Genomic DNA, 20,588 nt, shown 5'->3' on the forward strand with positions numbered 1-20,588 from the left:
GAGTAAGCCAGTCCAAAGAAAAGGATGGGAAGCTGAAAAGTGGAAGAAATGTGTAGGAGGGCAGTATAAGAATTTATAGTCATATTATAGAAAGGGGAGAGGAAGTAAATGAAGATGAGATGGGATACTGTGACAAGAATTTGACAAAGCACTGAAAGATTAAGTTGAAACAAGGCTCCTGGAATAGATGACATTCCCTCAGAATTATTCGGATCTCTGATAGAGCCAGCTGTGGAAAAAATATTTACCTGGTGTGCAAAAAGACTTCAGGAAGAAGGCAGTAATTCCAGATCCAAAGAAAGCAGGTGCTGTAGGTTGTGGATAATACTGAACTGTCAGTTTAATAAGTTATGGCTGCAAAATATTGACACAAATTATTTACGGAAGACTGGAATAAGTAGTTGAAGCTGAACTCAAGGAAGATCAGTGTGCATTCTAGAGAAGTGCTGGAACACGCAAGACTGTACTCACACTATAATTTACTCTAAAAGATAGGTTGAAGAAAGATAAAGGTACATTTATAGCATTTTTTAACTTGAAGAAAGTTTTCGAAAATGTTGACTGGAATACACTCTTCGAAAATCTGAAGGTGGCAGGGATAGAATACACATAGTACAGAAACTGCACTATGATTTGAACAGTAGAAGAGCACAAATGGAAAGCATTAGTTGATAAGGTAATTAGACAAAGTTGTAGCTTATCGCTGATGTCATTCAAATGGTTCAAATGGCTCTGAGCACTATGGGACTTAACATCTATGGTCATCAGTCCTCTAGAACTTAGAACTACTTAAACCTAACTAACCTAAGGACATCACACACATCCATGCCCGAGGCAGGATTCGAACCTGCGACCCTAGCGGTCACGTGGTTCCAGACTGAAGCGCCTAGAACCGCACGGCCACACCAGCCGGCGATGTCATTCAGCTTGTACTTTGAGCAAGCAGTGAAGGAAACCAAGAAGAAATTTGGAAAGGAATGAAAGTGAGAAGAAACTTGGGAGGTTTGCCGAGGGCATTGTAATTCTGTCAGAGACAGCAAAGGACTAGGAAGAGCAGTTGGATGGAATGGAGTGCAAAGTGGTTACAAGATGAACATCAACTAAAGTAAAGCAAGGGTAATGGAATGTATCTGAATTATATCAGGCATTGCTGAGAGAATTACATTACGAAGTGAGATGCTAATGCAGTAGATGAGTTTTGCTGTTTGAGTAGCAAATTAAGTGATGATGGCCAAAGTAGAGAGGATATACAATACAGACTGGCTACAGCAATGAAAGCATTTCTTAAAAAGAGGTATTTGTTAACATGGAATATATACAGGGTGTCTCTCGTATCAGTTGTCAGGCACATTTAATCTGGTGTTTCCGGAGATATTTGCAGTTTTGTCTTTGCAAAGTGTAGCTGAAGTCAGTCCAAGCAAATTCTGCTTGTCACTTCTTTCATGGAACACCCAGCGTTGATAGAAAGTGCCAATTTGTTTCCTGTTACAAAGAAAATGATTTTTGAATCAGAAATTTACGTGGTCATTCAATGGAGCAGTCTTCAATTAGTCAAGTGCAATAGTCTTTTTACCAACATGGATTAACGAGGACAGTAAAATGGAAAGAATAGCAAGTACTGCAGTAGCAACAGCACCATCCTGGCCTGCACTGACTATCACCTCGCAGTAGCACTGCTTGCTCTCTGCTAGAATACTAGATTATTCTTCATTTTACTGTCCCTGCTAGTACAAATAAAAAAAATGAATTTTGCAATAGACTGATTTGGGACCACTCTGTCAAGTGGGCACATAAAAATTCCATTATAATAATGATTTTGTTTTGCAACGGGAAACAAACTGATGCTTTCTGTCAAAACTGGGCATCGCTTGAAAAGGGTAATGAGCAGTATTTGTTTGAGCTGACTCGAGCTACACATTGCAAGAATGAATTTGCTAATACCTGCTGAAACATCAGAAAAAATTTGTCTGACGAGCCATAGGAGGGAAACCCATTATTTGTTAGCAAGATCTTTCTGAAAGTATTTTCTGACCATAGCCTTCTTGTAAGGAAGTCAAATGTGGATAATAAGCAGTGTAGTCAAGAAGAGAATATAAGCTTTTGAAGAATGGTGCTACAGCAGACTGTTGAAGATTACATGAGCAGGTAGCGTGTCTAATGAGGAGGTATTGAATCAAACCTGGGAAGAAGAGAAATTTGTGGCACAATTTGATTAAAAGAAAGGATCAGTTGAAACGACGTTTTATGAGGCATCAAGGAGTTGTCAGTTTGTAATTGGAGGGAAGTTGGAGGGCGGGGGAGGGGGAGGCATAAAAATTGTAGAGGGAGACAAGGATGAAGCAAGCAGCAAACAGGTACAAATAGATGTAGGTTGCATTGTGCATTCGGACATGAAGAGGCTTGCATAGGATAGGCTAGTGTGGAGAGCTGCACAAACCAGCCTTCGGACTGAAGACTACAACAACAATGACAACAACAACAACAACAACAACCCTCAAATAACTGTAGTGTGTTGTGCCTTTGTTTATTCTGCTGAAGCCAGTGTTCACTTTTCTTACCTTGGCTGTATATTCTGCACAGATTGCCCCTATTTTAGTCTATTACAATCTTTTTTTCAAAATGTGTATCAGATCTTTCACTTGTGACTTCCTGAGTTCAAGTGTTGTTTATTATTAGCATTTCTTTCTTTGTGTGCATTTCATCCTATTCTTATGCATTACCTATCACAATGTGGTCTGGTTGACTTCTCACAGCCTTTCTAGTTTCATATTGTGAAACATTCCACCTATGTTCACTTCTTTAAGTCTTTGTGAAAGGCAAATAAGAAAAAATATGCTTGATATTGTAAAAAGCACTCAGGAATTGTCTAAAAATCTCATGTGATTTCTAAACTGGTATCTACAAATTTAAGACATTAAAAAATTTACAGATTTATTATCTTGTGTGACTGGCAAGCTGTGCAAATAAGTACAGTAATTTATTATACAGTCTTGCAGACTTGAGAACTTATAAAAAGATACTTAAGCTCAATAATTTCTAATCTTTAGGCCTTAATAGTGTGACAATCGATTTTGCTCAGAATTCTGCATAAACTGCTTTAGTTCCAAGCTAGCCACATATGTTGACATTCATTAAGAAGGGACAATACTCTTCACTTATCTTTAAATGACCAGCAGACTACCTTAACTAAATTGTAATCATGGGTGTGGCTTTTTGTAAAAATTGAGTTATACGATTATTATCATAAACATGATCTTTGGAACATTTAATTGAGCAAATTGTTCCATCTTACAACATCCATAATCCATGTGGCCTTCTTTCCGTGACTCAAATAACTGTAGTGTGTGAATGTAGACACAATGACACACACAAAATTTTTAATTGTGTAGTAAAAAATACAAAAATTTATTATGCTTGTGGATGATGTCTTCTGTGTTATTTTCAAACAAAACGTATTTATTGTTGAGTTTTGTATCATGCCAGTCACCACCACACACTGTTTACATCTTTTCATCATGTGCTATTACTTTTATGATATTCAAGCAAAATGAAAACATGTTTGCTCAGCTATATTATGAGTGATATTTATAGTCATTCTTTAAGATAATCTGCAGTTGTCAGACATAGTTAATCATATAGGGTTACAGAGTTACAAGTAGCAGTTATTGTATATCGTATTTCTGACATAGTTCTTTTCATGTACATCACATAATGGAAACTCCAGGTAAAACATCAAAAATTCATGGAAAAAATAGATTGACACATTGAGTTACAGAAAGGCACAATGGAATGACAGTTACACATTAGCTTTCTGACAATGCTTTTGTCAGAAAAGGAAACACATTCTGATCCAAGCTGCTGGAGATGGCAGACATGTGTGTAAGTGGTATTGCTTGCTTGTGTGAATGAATGTGTGGGTATTTCCTTATCTGACAGATACTTTCACTGAAATATAATGTGTCTTTTTCTTCTGCCTGTCTGCAACTCAACGTGTCAGCTATATGGTGAGTAGCAACCTACCTTTTCCTTGTATTGTTTATCTATGTCACATTATAGACAATAGCTTGTGACAGAATACTGAAAAAGCCTTATGTTTCTCTAGCTACACTGTCACCATAGTTGCACACATCTGCTACTTTTTTAATTTTTTGAACATCTGGTAGCTTTAGCACTGTAATAAAGTTATTCACAGAAATAAGTTTAATGAACTTCGACTTTGTATTGGTACTCCTCCCCCCCTCTCACACACACATACACACTAAACCTGTTACTGGCTATACTTTGCAACACACACTACAGCACTAACCAACGTCCACATCCACACTCTGCAAACTAGCATGAATTCCATGCAGAAAGTATTTTCCATTGTACCAGTTATTAGGAATTCTTCTTGTTCCATTCATGGGGTGCAGGAAAAACCACTGTTCGTACACCTCTGTGTGTGTGTACTGTAACTAATCTAGTCTGATCCTTGTGATTCTGGTGGAAGTAATAGATAGGGGGTTGTAGTATATTCCTAGTTTCATTATTTAAATCTGGTTGTTGAAACGTTGTGAGTAGTCTTCCTTGAGATAGTCTGTATTTATCTTCAAGTGTCTGTTAGTTCAGGTTCTTCAGCACCTTTGTGGCAGACTCCTATGAGTCAAACTAAATTATGACCATTTGTGCTGCCTTATTCTGTATACATTCAACGTCTGATGTTGCAATATCCTAAAATATCCTAGGAGGGATTGCACAAGAGTTTTGTAAGCAATCTCCTTTGTAGACTGAGTGGCATTCTTCTAGTATTCTACCAGTGAACAGAAACCTACCACCTGTGTTACTTATGACTGAGCCTTTGTGATTGTTCTATTTTGTATCACTACAAACTATTACACCCATGTATTTGTATGAGGCGAGTTGATTGATTCCATTTGTGACTCATTGATTTTAGTCATAAAATACTGCATTTTTTTTCATTATGAGAAGCACATAATTTTATATTTCTGAGTATTTAAAGCAAGTTGTCAATCTTTGCACCACTTCTAAATTTTATCAAGATCTGACTGAATATTAGTGCAGCTTTATTCACAAGTTACTTCATTATAGATAACTGCATCATCTGCAAAAATTCAAAAATTACTATTAATAATCCTAGTACACTTCCCTGCAGCACATCTGAAGTTACTTATGTATCTATCGATGACTCTCCATCCAAGATGACATACTGGATCCCTCCTATGAAGAAGTCTGCATTCCATTCACAAAATTTCATTTGATACCCCATATGATTGTACTTTCGATAATAAGCATAGGTGTGGTACTGAGTCAAATGCTTTTCAGTAATTGAGAAATAATGCATCTACATGACTGTCTTGATCCATGGCTTACAGGACGTCATGTGAGAAATGTGTGAATTGGGTTTCATATGTTCAGTGTCTTCAAAATCAATATTTTTTGGTATTGGGGCATTCTGTCGGAGATACCATATTATTTTTGATACCATATTATGTTTGAGCTCTGAATATGTTCTATGATTCTACAGCAAACAGATGTCAAGGATATTGGATAGTAGCTGTGGATCAAGGCAATCAGATAGTATTTCTTGATTTCCGAAAAGCATTTGACTTAATACCACACTTATGCTTACTGTTAAAAGTGCAATCATATGGGTATCAGGGGAAATTTGTTAATGGATTGAGGACTTTTTGGTAGGGAGAATGCACCATGTTATTTTGGATGGAGAGCCATCATCAGATGCAGATCTGCAGATGATGCTTTTTGCAGTTATCTATAATGAGGTACTTCTGAAAGAAGCTGCATTAATTAGTCAGATTGTGATAAGATTTCAAAGTGGTGCAGAGAGAGATTGACAACTTGCTTTAAATGTTTAGAAATGTAAAATTTTGAACTTCACAAAAAAAAACCATAGTATCCTATGACTATAATATCAATCAGTCACTGTTGGAATCAGCCCACTCATACAAATACCTGAGTATAACACATTGTAGGTATATGAAATGGCATGGACATGTTTGTTCAGTCATGGGTAAAGCAGCTGGTTGACTTCAGTTTATTGATAGAATACTGGGGATGTGCATTCGGTCTGCAAAAGAAATTGTTTGCTAATCACTTGTGTGACTGGTCCTAGAATATTGCTCAATTATGTGTGGCCCATACCAGGGTATATTGGACATATACAGAGGAGGACAGCATGCATGGTTACAGGGTTGTTTAATCAATGGGAGAGTATCACAGAAATACTGAGGGAACTGAACTTGAAAACTCTTGGAGATAGACATAAACTATCCCGAGAAAGTCTATTAACTAAGTTTCAAGAACCAGCTTTAAATAATTATTCTCAGAATATACTACAACCTACTGTGTCCCCTTCACATAGGGATCATGAACATAAGATTAAAATACACTCCTGGAAATTGAAATAAGAACACCGTGAATTCATTGTCCCAGGAAGGGGAAACTTTATTGACACATTCCTGGGGTCAGATACATCACATGATCACACAGACAGAACCACAGGCACATAGACACAGGCAACAGAGCATGCACAATGTTGGCACTAGTACAGTGTATATCCACCTTTCGCAGCAATGCAGGCTGCTATTCTCCCATGGAGACGATCATAGAGATGCTGGATGTAGTCCTGTGGAATGGCTTGCCATGCCATTTCCACCTGGCGCCTCAGTTGGACCAGCGTTCGTGCTGGACGTGCAGACCGCGTGAGACGACGCTTCATCCAGTCCCAAACGTGCTCAATGGGGGACAGATCCGGAGATCTTGCTGGCCAGGGTAGTTGACTTACACCTTCTAGAGCACGTTGGGTGGCACGGGATACATGCGGACGTGCATTGTCCTGTTGGAACAGCAAGTTCCCTTGCCGGTCAAGGAATGGTAGAACGATGGGTTCGATGACGGTTTGGATGTACCGTGCACTATTCAGTGTCCCCTCGACGATCACCAGTGGTGTACGGCCAGTGTAGGAGATCGCTCCCCACACCATGATGCCGGGTGTTGGCCCTGTGTGCCTCGGTCGTATGCAGTCCTGATTGTGGCGCTCACCTGCACGGCGCCAAACACACATACGACCATCATTGGCACCAAGGCAGAAGCGACTCTCATCGCTGAAGACGACACGTCTCCATTCGTCCTTCCATTCACGCCTGTCGCGACACCACTGGAGGCGGGCTGCACGATGTTGGGGCGTGAGCGGAAGACGGCCTAACGGTGTGCGGGACCGTAGCCCAGCTTCATGGAGGCGGTTGTGAATGGTCCTCGCCGATACCCCAGGAGCAACAGTGTCCCTAATTTGCTGGGAAGTGGTGGTGCGGTCCCCTACGGCACTGCGTAGGATCCTACGGTCTTGGCGTGCATCCGCGCGTCGCTGCGGTCCGGTCCCAGGTCGACGGGCACGTGCACCTTCTGCCGACCACTGGCGACAACATCGATGTACTGTGGAGACCTCACGCCCCACGTGTTGAGCGATTCGGCGGTACGTCCACCCGGCCTCCCGCATGCCCACTATACGCCCTCGCTCAAAGTCCGTCAACTGCACATATGGTTCACGTCCACACTGTCGCGGCATGCTACCAGTGTTAAAGATTGCGATGGAGCTCCGTATGCCACGGCAAACTGGCTGACACTGACGGCGGTGGTGCACAAATGCTGCGCAGCTAGCGCCATTCGATGGCCAACACCGCGGTTCCTGGTGTGTCCGCTGTGCTGTGCGTGTGATCATTGCTTGTACAGCCCTCTCGCAGTGTCCGGAGCAAGTATGGTGGGTCTGACACACCGGTGTCTATGTGTTCTTTTTTCCATTTCCAGGAGTGTAATTACTGCACATACAGAGCCATTAAAACAGTCGTTCTTTCACACTCCACATGTGAAGGGAACAGAAAGAAACCTTAATAACTAGTGCAGTGGGATGTACTCTATGCTGTGCACCTCATGGTGGTTTACAGAGTAGAGATAAAGGTGTAGTTTGGTGGATCACTCGTGATACCCTTCTTGGAGATGGGCCTGACCTGTGTTTTCTTCCAGTTACTGGGCAACGTACTTTTTGAGGGACCTACAGTAGATTACATTTAAAAGAGGGGCTAATTCAGCCACAAATTGGTATAAAATTTGATAGGAACTGCATTAAATACTGGAGCTTTGTTCAGTTTAGAAATTTCAACTGTTTCTCAATACCACTGGTACTAATATCTGTGTCACTTGATCTTTGCAGTAGTGCAAGAATTAAATTGGTGCAGTAGCTCTGGATTTCTGCTTTGTGAAGGAACATTTAAAAACAGAGTTAAATATTTCTATTTTTGCTTTGCTCTCTTAGGATATTACCACTGCATATTTTTGAATTAACTTGAAGTTTTTGTTATTGACACCATGATCCAACACAAATTTCACACAGAATTGGAATCTTTAGCTTCCATTTGCAATAACTGGAGTCAGTCTTCAATGCCTTATTGTTTTGGTACTCTCATATAAATCTATATCAGCATTGTGTGCTCCAAGTTATTTATAGGGGAGGGTACTTTTTACCAAAGTTAGGCATAGCCTATCTTAGTTTGCATATTTGTGTATTCTGTTCACTCTTGCTTTATTTTGATGACAAAACCACTCTGGAGTTGTAGTGTAGGCAGCACTGAAGGCCCAAATAACAGTTCAGTTCAGATACATCATCAGTGTTCCTTTGCATTCATGTTGCCATAGATTATTCCCCACCACTTGTGTACATTGTTGAAAACCCACAAACTTCACCTTTGTATGTCATAATTACCCACCGTACTTCCTATGTGTTCTGCACTTGAGACTGAACAAATGCTGTGCTCTCACTACACAAATCCAGAACATTTGCCATCTTACAGCTCTGAGGAGTGCTTGTATCAGTCTACCTTAGTAAACATTGGCACTACTACAGCTGGTGCAGCTTGTCAGCATTTGTGAAACCATCATATATAAGGATTAGTCATAAAGTTTTAATTAAGACCTAGAAAATTCCAGCTGAATCCATGGAACTAGGTGATGGTCTTAGGGTCATTCCATGTCAAATCAACCAATTGTACTCCATGATTTGAACCATGACCCCTCAGATTTGGATGAATTATTTTTTTCAGGTAATGTACCGACTAACACTAGTTGAAATTTGAGTTTCAATGGTTAAAAAAAAAACCTCTGTTTTTGATCAATCAATGATTGTTTTAAAATGCTGTAGCTCAAAAACTATATAACCTAGAGAGCTCAAACTTGCACCATTGTTTTCCTCTAAAAATTCACTTCCATTTGATATGTAACATGACTATGCTACCTAAATCTGAAAATGTTAAACTATTCCAAAAAAACATTTTTTGAAATTTCCAAAATACATACCCTCAGATTTCTTTATAAAAATTATATGTGTTGTCCAGTCTTAACTGACTACATGCATGCAAAATTTCAAGATGGGATCTCAATGGGTTCTTGTATAAAATAATATTTTACTACCGCAATACACACTAGTGAGGCGAAAAGCAGACTATTTGTAGGCTATGAATACTAAGGTAGGCCTATGTAATTCTAACAAAATTAAATTATTATGTTAGCCTTTTTATGCAACATTACCGTCTTATTGTTTGTTAATTCATTAAATGATATAGTGTTGTTTTAATTTAATGTTCATGATTCTTTTAACTATGCGTCAGAAGAAAGTGAACACATTTTAATTGGTAATATACGTGCTACAAGTTAAAATTTTGAATAAAGCCACTCACCTTCATCCTTAGTTGTAAATGGCAGAGATAATCTTTTTCTTGGTTTTCCAGTGTTATTTGTAATCATTTACAAGTTCCTTATATCAGAAATTGACATATAAGTAATTTCACTTGGGAAAAAGATTAACTTGTTGATATCTGCATGGATAGAACTGTATTTCTAATACCAATTGGTATTTACAAAGTTAATACACATGGTATTTATACAACTTAGTGTTTAGTGAGGGTAGGTGTAACATAATTTAAATGTGCTTCTTTTATTATCTTTAAGATATTTTTCCAAAGCAAGAGAAGACAACTTCATTTCTTAGAACTTATAAAGTGTAGGTTATTCCTGTAGCTGTTGCGGGATTCGCTGTTTGTGAAAGAGTATTTCCTGGGACATCTAATATGTCTCTTGGTTGTTGATAGTAAAAAGGCTGGGCTGGACCCTTTGGGTGTAAAAAATTTATTCGGTACATGTCATTGTATTTTTCTTCAATGCATCCTAGCCACCTAGAGTTGTCATATGCTACTGTCACAAAACCAGCAGTAATATTTTCCATATGTGACGGTGTTATTTGGTTCAGTGTTGTCACATATTCAAGAGACTCATCCAGACTAAAATGATAAGGCTTGAAAGTAATTTGACTCTGTGCAGGATTTATATGAGTGAAACTTTTGTGTTCCCACAATCGCTTTTGAGTCACTAAACCGAGGAAGTAAGTATTCTTTGGTCAGTTCATAGTCTTCTGTTGTGCAATATTCAAAGTCAATGTTTTTTATCTTTTCCATGGCAAATACATAAAGTGATTTGTGTATTAAGATTTGTTGGTCATATGGCCTTTGTAAGCTGGCTTTAGCAGCTAGCCGCTTAACAGTTCCACCAAGACCATCGCATGCGCTCTTGCCATGGGATGTTGCAAACACCTCCTACTTTGCCTCAACTTCAAAATCAGTTTTATGCAAACACAAATTAAGGAAGTTTTTCTTATTTTTATATTACGCAGTGCTGCCATCAAGAAAGTAAGTAATCTTTTTGTTGTGACTCACCGATCATTTAAAGTGCCGCCGCGCAATTACGCACGTCCTCTACGTGCGGCGCTGTCTGCCTGGCAGCCATGCAGCAGCGGCGCCACCTAAGCGGCCAGCCGAGCAGCGGCCGCTAGACTGAGACTCAGTGCTTATCTGAACGCTAACGTGTTCACATGTCAACTTACTCTGTGACATATATGTGTTGTGTCGTTTCTAAATATACTTGTTAAACTAGAAGTTCTAATAATTGGCGACGAGGTAGTGGATTTTTCCTTTTCACCGTTGACTCACAGGGTTCCATGGCTACTGTCGAGCAACTCTTGCAGAATCTCCTTGAACAGCAAACGCTTCTAACGGCGGCGATTCGCGATTTCGTCGCGGCGTCAAATGCGGGCCGTTTCTCGTCGTTGGCTGTACCGCCTTTTCCTCCTTACGACGAGACGGCAGAAGACTGGTCGGATTATGAAAAACGTCTTCGACAGCTCTTCTTGGCATTTTATGTCTCGGACGAACAAGCATGTAAGTCTCTGTTCCTTTCCTGGATTTCGCCTCAAATGTATCAGTTGTTGTCGCAATTGGCCCCTTTGAAGGATCCTGCGTCTTTGTCCTTTGCTGAAATGTGTTCCCTTCTGTCGGTCTATTTTCAAAAGCAGACGCATGTGGTAGCCTCTCGTGTTGCCTTTTATCGTTGTCACAAACAACCCAATCAATCCTATCGCGCTTGGGCTGCTGAACTTCACGGCCTCAGTCGAAAGTGTCACTTTGTTACTGATGTTCACAACGAATCTTATGCCGATTCCATGGTACGGGATGCTATTATCCGGTCGGCGCCCGACAAAGAAGTTCGGCAACGTGCCCTTCAGTTGGCGAATCCGACTTTAGATGAAGTTCTCTCCATTGCGCAGTCTTTTGAAATTTCTCGCGCCGCTGGGGCACAAATAGAAGCGTGGGGTGACGTCGGGGAAATACAACCTCTGTGCGCTGTTGACGACGCGCGCGGCGCGTCCCCGCCGGCCGACGTGGCCGCAGTGCGCTCCCACGCGCAGCCTCGGCCAAGCCGTAAACAAACCCCTAAGAAACTGCAGCAAAATCCCCGGCAACTTCCTTCATGTCCAAGGTGTTTTACAAAACATTCACGCGAGGATTGTCCACAACATTGGGCTGTGTGTCACAACTGCAAAAAGAAAGGTCATGTGTCTTCCGTTTGCAAGTCCGACCGCATACATGATGTTCAGGAACATGACGCTGATTCTGATTCTGTGTTGTCTGTCAATTGCACTTCTTCCCTTTCAGGGAAGTTATTCCTCACTGTCCAAATCCTTGGTCGAGATGTTCGCATGCAAGTGGATACCGGTTCTGCCGCCACTATCATTAATTCTCAGACGTATCTTCAGCTGGGTTCTCCACTCCTGTCCCCTGTCACTCGGCAATTACGGACGTACAATAAACAGAAGATTTCTCTCTTGGGACAGTTTAATGCGGAGGTATCTTACAAATCCGTCGTTCGCACTGTTCCCATATTTGTGGTCGACCAGGGCAACGCAGAAAATCTTTTTGGTTTCGATGCCTTCCGCGTTTTTGGGTTCTCCATAGATGACTCTGTCAATATTGTCTCTGACACTATTCCCTATGCTCAACTGGATTCATTGTCGACGACCTTTTCGTCCATTTTTTCTCCTGGGTTAGGCCGTGCACACGACTTTGAAGCTCATATCACGCTCAAACCCACTGCTCGGCCTAAGTTTTTTCGGGCTCGGCCCATTCCTGTGGCCCTTCGTGATCGGGTCAAACAGGAGTTGGATCGTCTCACTACTTCAGGGGTCTTGCTTCCTGTCACTTCCAGTGAGTGGTCCTCTCCTGTCGTTGTAGTTGCCAAGCCCAATGGTTCTATTCGTCTCTGTGGCGATTTCAAAGCCACGGTAAATGCTCAGTGCCTCATCGACACTTACCCTATGCCCCGTCCTGAAGAACTGTTCACTAAACTCGCTGGAGGGCAGTATTTTTCTAAAATTGACCTGTCAGAAGCTTATCATCAACTTCCTCTCGACGCTGCTTCCCGGCAGTTTCTGGTTCTTAACACGCCTTTCGGCCTCTATCAATACCAACGCTTGCCATTCGGGGTTGCTAGCGCCCCTGCTCTCTTTCAGCGATTCTTGGAACAATTATTGCTCCCTGTTTCTGGGTGTATCAATTACATGGACGACATTGTTGTCACGGGCTCCACCACTGACGAACATCTTCAAAATCTCCACACACTTTTTAATGTCTTACAGACTGCAGGTCTTAAGTGTAATCTTCAGAAATCGCAATTTTTTCAGGCATCTATCACGTACTTGGGGTTTCAACTCTCTCGGGAGGGTATTCGTCCGCTTCAACAAACTGTCGCTGCGATCGATGCCCTTCCTCACCCTACGTCTGTTAAGGAACTGCAGGCCTTCTTGGGGAAAATCGCCTACTATCACAAGTTTTTACCGTCTGCTGCGTCGGTGGCTCAGCCGTTGCATCGCCTGTTGCATAAAAACGTGCCTTTTCACTGGTCCGCATCATGTGACGCAGCTTTCCAGAAATTGAAGACTATGCTGATACAGGCCCCGTGCCTAGCTACTTATCGACCTGGCCAACATCTTGTCCTTGCTACAGACGCCTCTCAATACGGGGTTGGGGCAGTCCTTGCGCACCGTTTTTCTGACGGTTCGGAACAACCCATTGCTTATGCCTCCAAAACGCTCACGGATGCCCAACAAAAGTATTCTCAGATTGAGAAAGAAGCTTTGGCCATCATTTATGCTCTTCATAAGTTTGGTGTTTTTCTCTATGGCACAAAATTTCATCTTGTTACGGATCACAAACCACTTGTTTCCTTGTTTCACCCATCAACGTCACTTCCCGACAAGGCTGCACACCGCCTCCAGCGTTGGGCTCTTTACTTGTCCCGTTTCAACTATGAGATTCATTTCCGGCCAACGGCTCAACATGCGAATGCTGATGCTTTGTCTCGCCTCCCCATGGGCCCTGATCAGGCATTCGATAGGGATGAGCTTTTGTGTTTCCACCTGGATGTGGCCGAGCAGCGGGTTGTGGACGGGTTCCCCATCACTGGGGACAGGCTGGCGGCTGCTACGGGTTCTGACCCTACCCTCTCCCGGGTTTTACGTTGTATTCAGACGGGTTGGCCTGATCGCCCGTCCGCTAAGACTTCTGATCCGTTGCGGAACTACTACCCTTTGCGCTACCGCCTCACGGCTAGGGATGGGGTTATCCTCCTCTCCACTGACAATGTTTCGCCGCGTGTTGTGGTCCCCGCGTCTTTGCGTGTTTCGGTCTTGCGCCTCCTTCACCAGGGGCACTGGGGTGTGTCGCGCACCAAATCTCTGGCGCGCCGTCATGTGTACTGGCCTGGCATCGACTCTGAAATCGTACACATGGTCGCTGCCTGCGGCCCTTGTGCGTCACAGGCCGCTGCCCCGAAGTCATCTTTGTCACCGTGGCCTTCGCCTGAGAAGCCCTGGGAGCGCATTCATGCTGATTTTGCGGGACCCTTTTTAGGTACTTATTGGCTCCTCGTAATTGACGCCTACTCTAACTTTCCTTTCATTGTCCGTTGCACGTCACCTACCACCGCGGCAACCACCAGTGCTCTCGCCCGCATTTTTTCTTTGGAAGGCCTCCCCTCTACTCTTGTTACTGATAATGGTCCGCAATTTGCCTCTTCTGACTTTGCGGATTTTTGTGCTCATCACGGTGTTACGCATGTCACGGCCCTGCCGTTCCATCCACAATCCAACGGTGAGGCTGAACGACTGGTCCGCACGTTTAAGGCTCAAATGCGGAAACTTCTGACTTCTTCTGCTGCTGATGAGGCGCTTCTCCAGTTCCTGGCGTCTTACCGTTTCACCCCCATGGGCGATCACAGCCCGGCTGAGCTCTTACATGGCCGACAGCCCCGCACTCTACTTCATCTTCTGCGGCCTCCCACCTCCCGGCCGCGGGTGCCGTCGCTTGGCCGGTTCACCGCCGACGACCTCGTCTGGGTACGGGGATATGGCAGGTGGCCAAAATGGAGCCCGGGCCGCATCTTAAGACACCGTGGCCGACGCCTGTATGAAATCCAGACGGACACAGGTGTTGCAGTGCGTCATTCGGACCAGCTTCGGCCTCGGGTGCCAACAACACCTGTTCCGAATGCCACCACTCCACCCTTGACTCTCCCTGATGCTCGGGATCTTGGCACATCTCTATACTCACAACGCCGCCCTCTACCCGTCATCGCGATGCCAGCACCAGAACGGATGCCACCAGACGACGTGCCCATGCGGGAACCGGAGGACCAACCAGTGTCAGAGTACATCTGCTCGCCTCCTCCTCCAACAGACGCTGACGCATCGCCCATGTCTCCTGTCATATCAACTGGACTTGCCGCAACGGGCAGATTGGTGCGTGGGGCCCCAGCAGATTCGACCCCTACGTCTCCTGTCATCTCGACCCGTTATCATCGGGGACACTTCCGTCCGTACGGGAAGCCTCCTCCTCGAGACTTTACGTCGAGTCACACAACGCCTATGGACGTCAGCCATCTCCAGGACACTTCCATCAAGACCAGTGCAACAATTTCAAAGGGGGGAAAAGTGTTGTGACTCGCCGATCATTTAAAGTGCCGCCGCGCAATTACGCACGTCCTCTACGTGCGGCGCTGTCTGCCTGCCAGCCATGCAGCAGCGGCGCCACCTAAGCGGCCAGCCGAGCAGCGGCCGCTAGACTGAGACTCAGTGCTTATCTGAACGCTAACGTGTTCACATGTCAACTTACTCTGTGACATATATGTGTTGTGTCGTTTCTAAATATACTTGTTAAACTAGAAGTTCTAACACTTTTTAAGTGCAAAAGGCAAGTTTTGCTTTATGCTTTTCTAGCAGTTTTTTTTGGAATACATAGAAAGTGACTGCATTATGTTTCAGGCAATCTGATATGAAGACATACTGCAGATGTTTTAGTTTTCCCTCCCATTTATAATATATGATGAAAGGATGCAGTGTAGCTTCCCCGCTACATCAAGGTAGTGGGGTAGTGGTCAAAAGTAGAGCCTCGACCCTATATGAAAATCTCACTTTTTTTATAATAAAAAGTGAATGTTGTACAAAATCGTAAGATTATTATTTTTTTATATATTTTATTCTCACATTAAAATATCATTTAATGAATTAACAAACAAGAAGAGGGTAATGTTGCATAAAAAGGCTAACATAATAATTTAAGTTTATTAGAATTACATAGGCCTACCTTAGTATTCATAGTGTAGAAATAGTCTGCTTTTCACCTCACTAGTGTGTATTGCGGTAGTAAAATATTGTTTTATACAAGAATCCATTGAGATTTTGCTTGCATGTAGCCAGTTAGACTGGATAACACATACAATTTTTATAAAAAAATCTGATGGTACATATTTTGGAAATTTCAAAAAATTTTTTTTTGGAATAGTTTAAAATTTTCAGATTTAGGTAGCATAGTCATGTTACATATCAAATTGAAGTGAATTTATAGAGGAAAACAATGGTGCAAGTTTGAGCTCTCTAGGTTGTATAGTTTTTGAGCTACAGCATTTTAAAACAATCATTGATTGATCAAAAATGGAGGTTTTTTTATTTTTAAACCCTTGAAACTCACAAACCAAAGGTCAGAAAAATTTGAAATTTGAAATTTCAACTAGTGTTAGTGGATACATTACCTGAAAAAAAAAAAAATTCATCCATATCTGAGATATCAAGGTTCAGACTGTTAGTTGATTTGAGATGGAATGAGCCCTTAGTCATAACATATTTTTCCCAGCAGTGGATGACTTGCCAGATGATGGCTGCAGAAGTCTTCATTTTGACTTTTCAGGAAACTTTCCACCTGGAAAATTTACTCCTCATCATTTGCAAAAGCCTTCCACACAATGGTTTCTGCACACAATAGTTGTCAAAAATGTCACTGGGTGCTATGCCAGGAGAATAGGGGGATGAAGTACCATTTGTTAACCCAAAGAAGCAGCATTTATTACTGTGTTCAGTGCAGAAACAGCAGGGGCATCATTGTGGGTAAAGACGTCTCCTCGGACAGCTTTCCATGACTCTTCATCTTGACAGCTTCATGTAACCTCATCAGGAGAGTTCTGTAGTAAACTCCCATGATTTTTGCCATTTCTCAGATTAATCAGTTAGCATCAGACCATAGTACTCCCAAAAAATACTCAGTGGCACTGTTGCGTCTTCGCCTGTTTCTGCAGTGGAGCATCCACTGCTTGCTTTGCTTCTTTGTCTCGGGTCATAGTAGTTAACCCAGCCCTCATCCATAGTCAGTGAGTGGCTAAAGAAGTCATCCTCATTGGCCTGACACAGCAACATTTCCACTGTTGCCTCAGTTTGACAGACTTTTTGATCAGTTTGGCAGCCTTTTTGAAGAGTTGTACAAAGTATTAAAAATTGATCCATGTGTAATTTTCACTTCTCACACTAATGTGTCAATTATGATACACAATTGTTCGAGCACCAGGGTCTCGACTTCTCTTGAGATTCCCTGTCATGGTTCTTCATGGCGAAAGGTCTACCACTTCATTCTTCATTATTCAAACTTGTTTTATTACACCAGAAGCATCTGCATCAAAATGATGGTGCACTGTTGCCGTATACTTACAACAACTCTGGATGGATTGTTGCCGTATCGTACTCCTTCAAATGCAGAAAATGAATTACCGCATGATACTCAACTCAATCAACTGGTTGTGCCTCCAGTGCTGTGCTACTGTACTGTGGCAGGGTTTTTAATATGTATTTTGACTGCAGACCCATACCTACAAATGAACAAACAAAATAATAATCACACAACTTTTTTTTAGTTCATAATTAATTTTTTTCGGTCAAGTGAGTACGTAACTCATCTTGCGGTAATAAGACTCCAATTTTAAACTAGTATGTGTGCTTCCAGGAGCTATGGCCGCTGCCTGCCGAGCGTGAGGTCATCAGGCACCGCCACCTGCAGTCACCCCTGACTTTTCGCTACTTCAGCAGCAGTCCGCCCTCAGCCAGCTTGCGTTCCCTCCTTTCACCTACACTCGACACCAGGAGGCTACCCCATCGCTGGCACTAACACTTCATTGTGTGTGTTTGTGTATATGGTAGAGGATTCAAGATTAAGGACATGACATTTTGATTTGTAATCAGCAAGTTTGAGACTTGATATTGTTTGTGAGATCTGAAAGTGGAATGTGTAAAACTTAAGCTCTCTTCAGAAATATCATTGGTACTGATTCTCTGACTTGCAGCTTAGAACTGTAATTATATATGTTTTGAAAATAAATTGTACTATTTTTTAAAAGAATGACGTGTCAATGCAGTGATGTGAACATCTGCATAAGAAGGAAACCCATTTACAGATTCAATGATGAAGGTTTAGGTCCCAAGATCAGGAGAGACGGCTTTCCATCCAGCTAATTTCTTTTAGAGATCTGATTCATTAATGTGTGTATATAAGTTTACTATATTTGTTGTAATCTTATATTCCATCTTAATATGAAAGCAAATTTTGTGTATCCACTGATATGGTAATCATAGTACCAAATTAGTTTGTAAGTGTGTAAATATTATTTCAAAAAAATTAAGGAAGTTTTAAATTAGTTATTGCTGTCTTGCACAGAGAAAGAAGCAGTCAACATTTTCTTTCCAACCTGTAACATATCTTGGGCAGTTTTATATGAAAAATAGGTTAATTTGAGATTGCAAAGTAAAATTACGTATTCATATGCAGAACATGGTACATATTCTTGCCACTGATTTTCACCTTTTTTCTAAATTTTTCCTTAAGGAATTGTAGCAACAATTGTGTTCTGATCTATTTCTCCTTTAAAGTACGATTTAATTAGGAGCAAATTTAAAAATTTGTTAGTCATTCTTTAATTCAATTATCACCATTACAAGTAAAGATGTCAAGACAGCAACATGCATAATATTTTCATTACATGAATTTAAAATGTCTGAAGTGTGATTGCAAATGCTGACTGGAAATGAAGAGTATGTATCTGCTTTTGTAAAGTTTGTATGTACATATATAAATGTTACAGGATGAGTAGAATGGCCTGGTGTGTGACATAGTTCTTTCTCATGTAAATAATTACACATAGAGGCTTTTCTTGGAGTAACAGGGAACAAACACATTGCAAAAATGTAGTAGTGTCTTCATGTCACTGAGTGTGTTAAAATGAACCTTTAACTTCTAATGGCATTGAAAATTATTTTGTGTGATCAAAAGACAGAAAAGATTAAGTAGCAGTTAATTCGCAAGAATAATTTAATATTTTTTTTAATATTGCACCAGAAACCCCACAATTTTTATCATTTTAATTCCTTTGCTATGATCTGTAAACATTCATCATTTATTTGAATGAATTTCATTGACTAGTATATACATTTTCAATTAACAGTTTAAAAAATGATGTATTATGTGTTAATTTCAAAATTTAATTTAGTTCAGTGATGATCTGCAGGATACCTACATCTATTTTTACATAAAGTATTTATTTTATGTGATGTGTATTCAGGCAACCATTGTAGTTAGAAGTAGAAATTATGCAGTGTTATAAAAAATACTATAATCTTGTTATTAATGTCACGTTATACTTCCTCATACTATACAAAGTTCAGCACAAATTAAGAAATTTATTTCTCAAAAAACAATATAAGTTGACTATAGACTGAAATAAGTTGATTAATGATTCTGTGCATTCTAGTGGAGAATACTGCACACAAACACACATCTAGTACTTTCAGAAGTTTCAAAACTCTGTATTTCATAACTGTTGGAAAGTGTTACTTATCAAACATCAATTAAAAACAGCTTAATAAAAGTCTTCGAGAATATTCACATGAATAGGAATTTATGACATCTTGTTTTAAAAAAAATAGAGCATTCATGAACTCCCATTTATTTTGCCAAAAATGTGAGTCTGTTAACTTGCATACTTGAATGTGAGTGACAGTAGTAATGAATCTTTGGCAAGTTTAAAAGTACACTGTGGTGACTTCATTTTGATTGTTCTTAGTTTAAGTACATCAATGATAGCTCTTTATTCATGCCCAGAGACCTGTTTATATTACCCAAAGACAATATGGTACACAATGACACATATAATAACGTCTACAAGATGACCAGTGTATTAGAAAGATCCAATGATAGGCTCAAATTTCAGTTGTTCACTACATACTGCTCTGTAATTGCTGCATCTGGCAGTATTGCTGATTTTTATTACTTTTCAAAATTTTTATGTATATATCAGTGTATGCAAAATTTGCATAAGCACATAGGAATGGCTGCCATGCCTTGTCTGTGTTATGTTTTGTACTTTCCAGGGCAGCAGGCTTGGCTGTTGTGTAATATAATGATGGAACTTTATGAAGGACTTCTAAAGTGTGACCACTACATCAGACATGGTTAATATTCTTTGTAAAAGACTTGCTATACTCATTGTCATTTTCTCATAGTAAAAAATATGTGTATAAAACTGTTATTTATTTTACATAATGCTATGACAACTAAAAAATTAATGTATGTATTGCAATCAGATTTAGAAAATGTTTGTGTATTGTGTGATGTCAATGCTTTCATAGAAAGTGGTTTGCTAAAACTGCTGAATTCTGCAGTCAGACAGAATTTTGCACATTCCAAGTCTTAGTCCATTTAATCCTAATGAACAGAAATGTCCTGCTCTGGCATTTTGACATGATTAGCATACTGGCTTCTGAACAAAAGTAATATTTGATAAAAGGTTAATTGTCACCTCACTTTTTTTTTACTGTGAAGCTG

General features: G+C 40.9%; 1 protein-coding gene across 1 annotated transcript in view; it reads left to right on the forward strand.

Annotated features, from left to right (window-relative positions):
* The window catches only part of LOC126199461 (protein Fe65 homolog), a 316,456-nt gene extending 296,170 nt beyond the window's left edge, over window positions 1-20,286 (forward strand). Inside the window, exon 16 of the mRNA XM_049936381.1 lies at window positions 17,718-20,286. The gene's annotated coding sequence lies outside the window, so the exon portion shown is untranslated. The remainder of the gene's footprint in view (window positions 1-17,717) is intronic.
* The last annotated feature ends 302 nt before the right edge of the window (window positions 20,287-20,588 follow it).

This window comes from Schistocerca nitens, chromosome 8 (genome assembly GCF_023898315.1).
Source record: "Schistocerca nitens isolate TAMUIC-IGC-003100 chromosome 8, iqSchNite1.1, whole genome shotgun sequence".
In the NCBI taxonomy this organism is placed as follows: Eukaryota; Metazoa; Arthropoda; class Insecta; order Orthoptera; family Acrididae; genus Schistocerca; species Schistocerca nitens.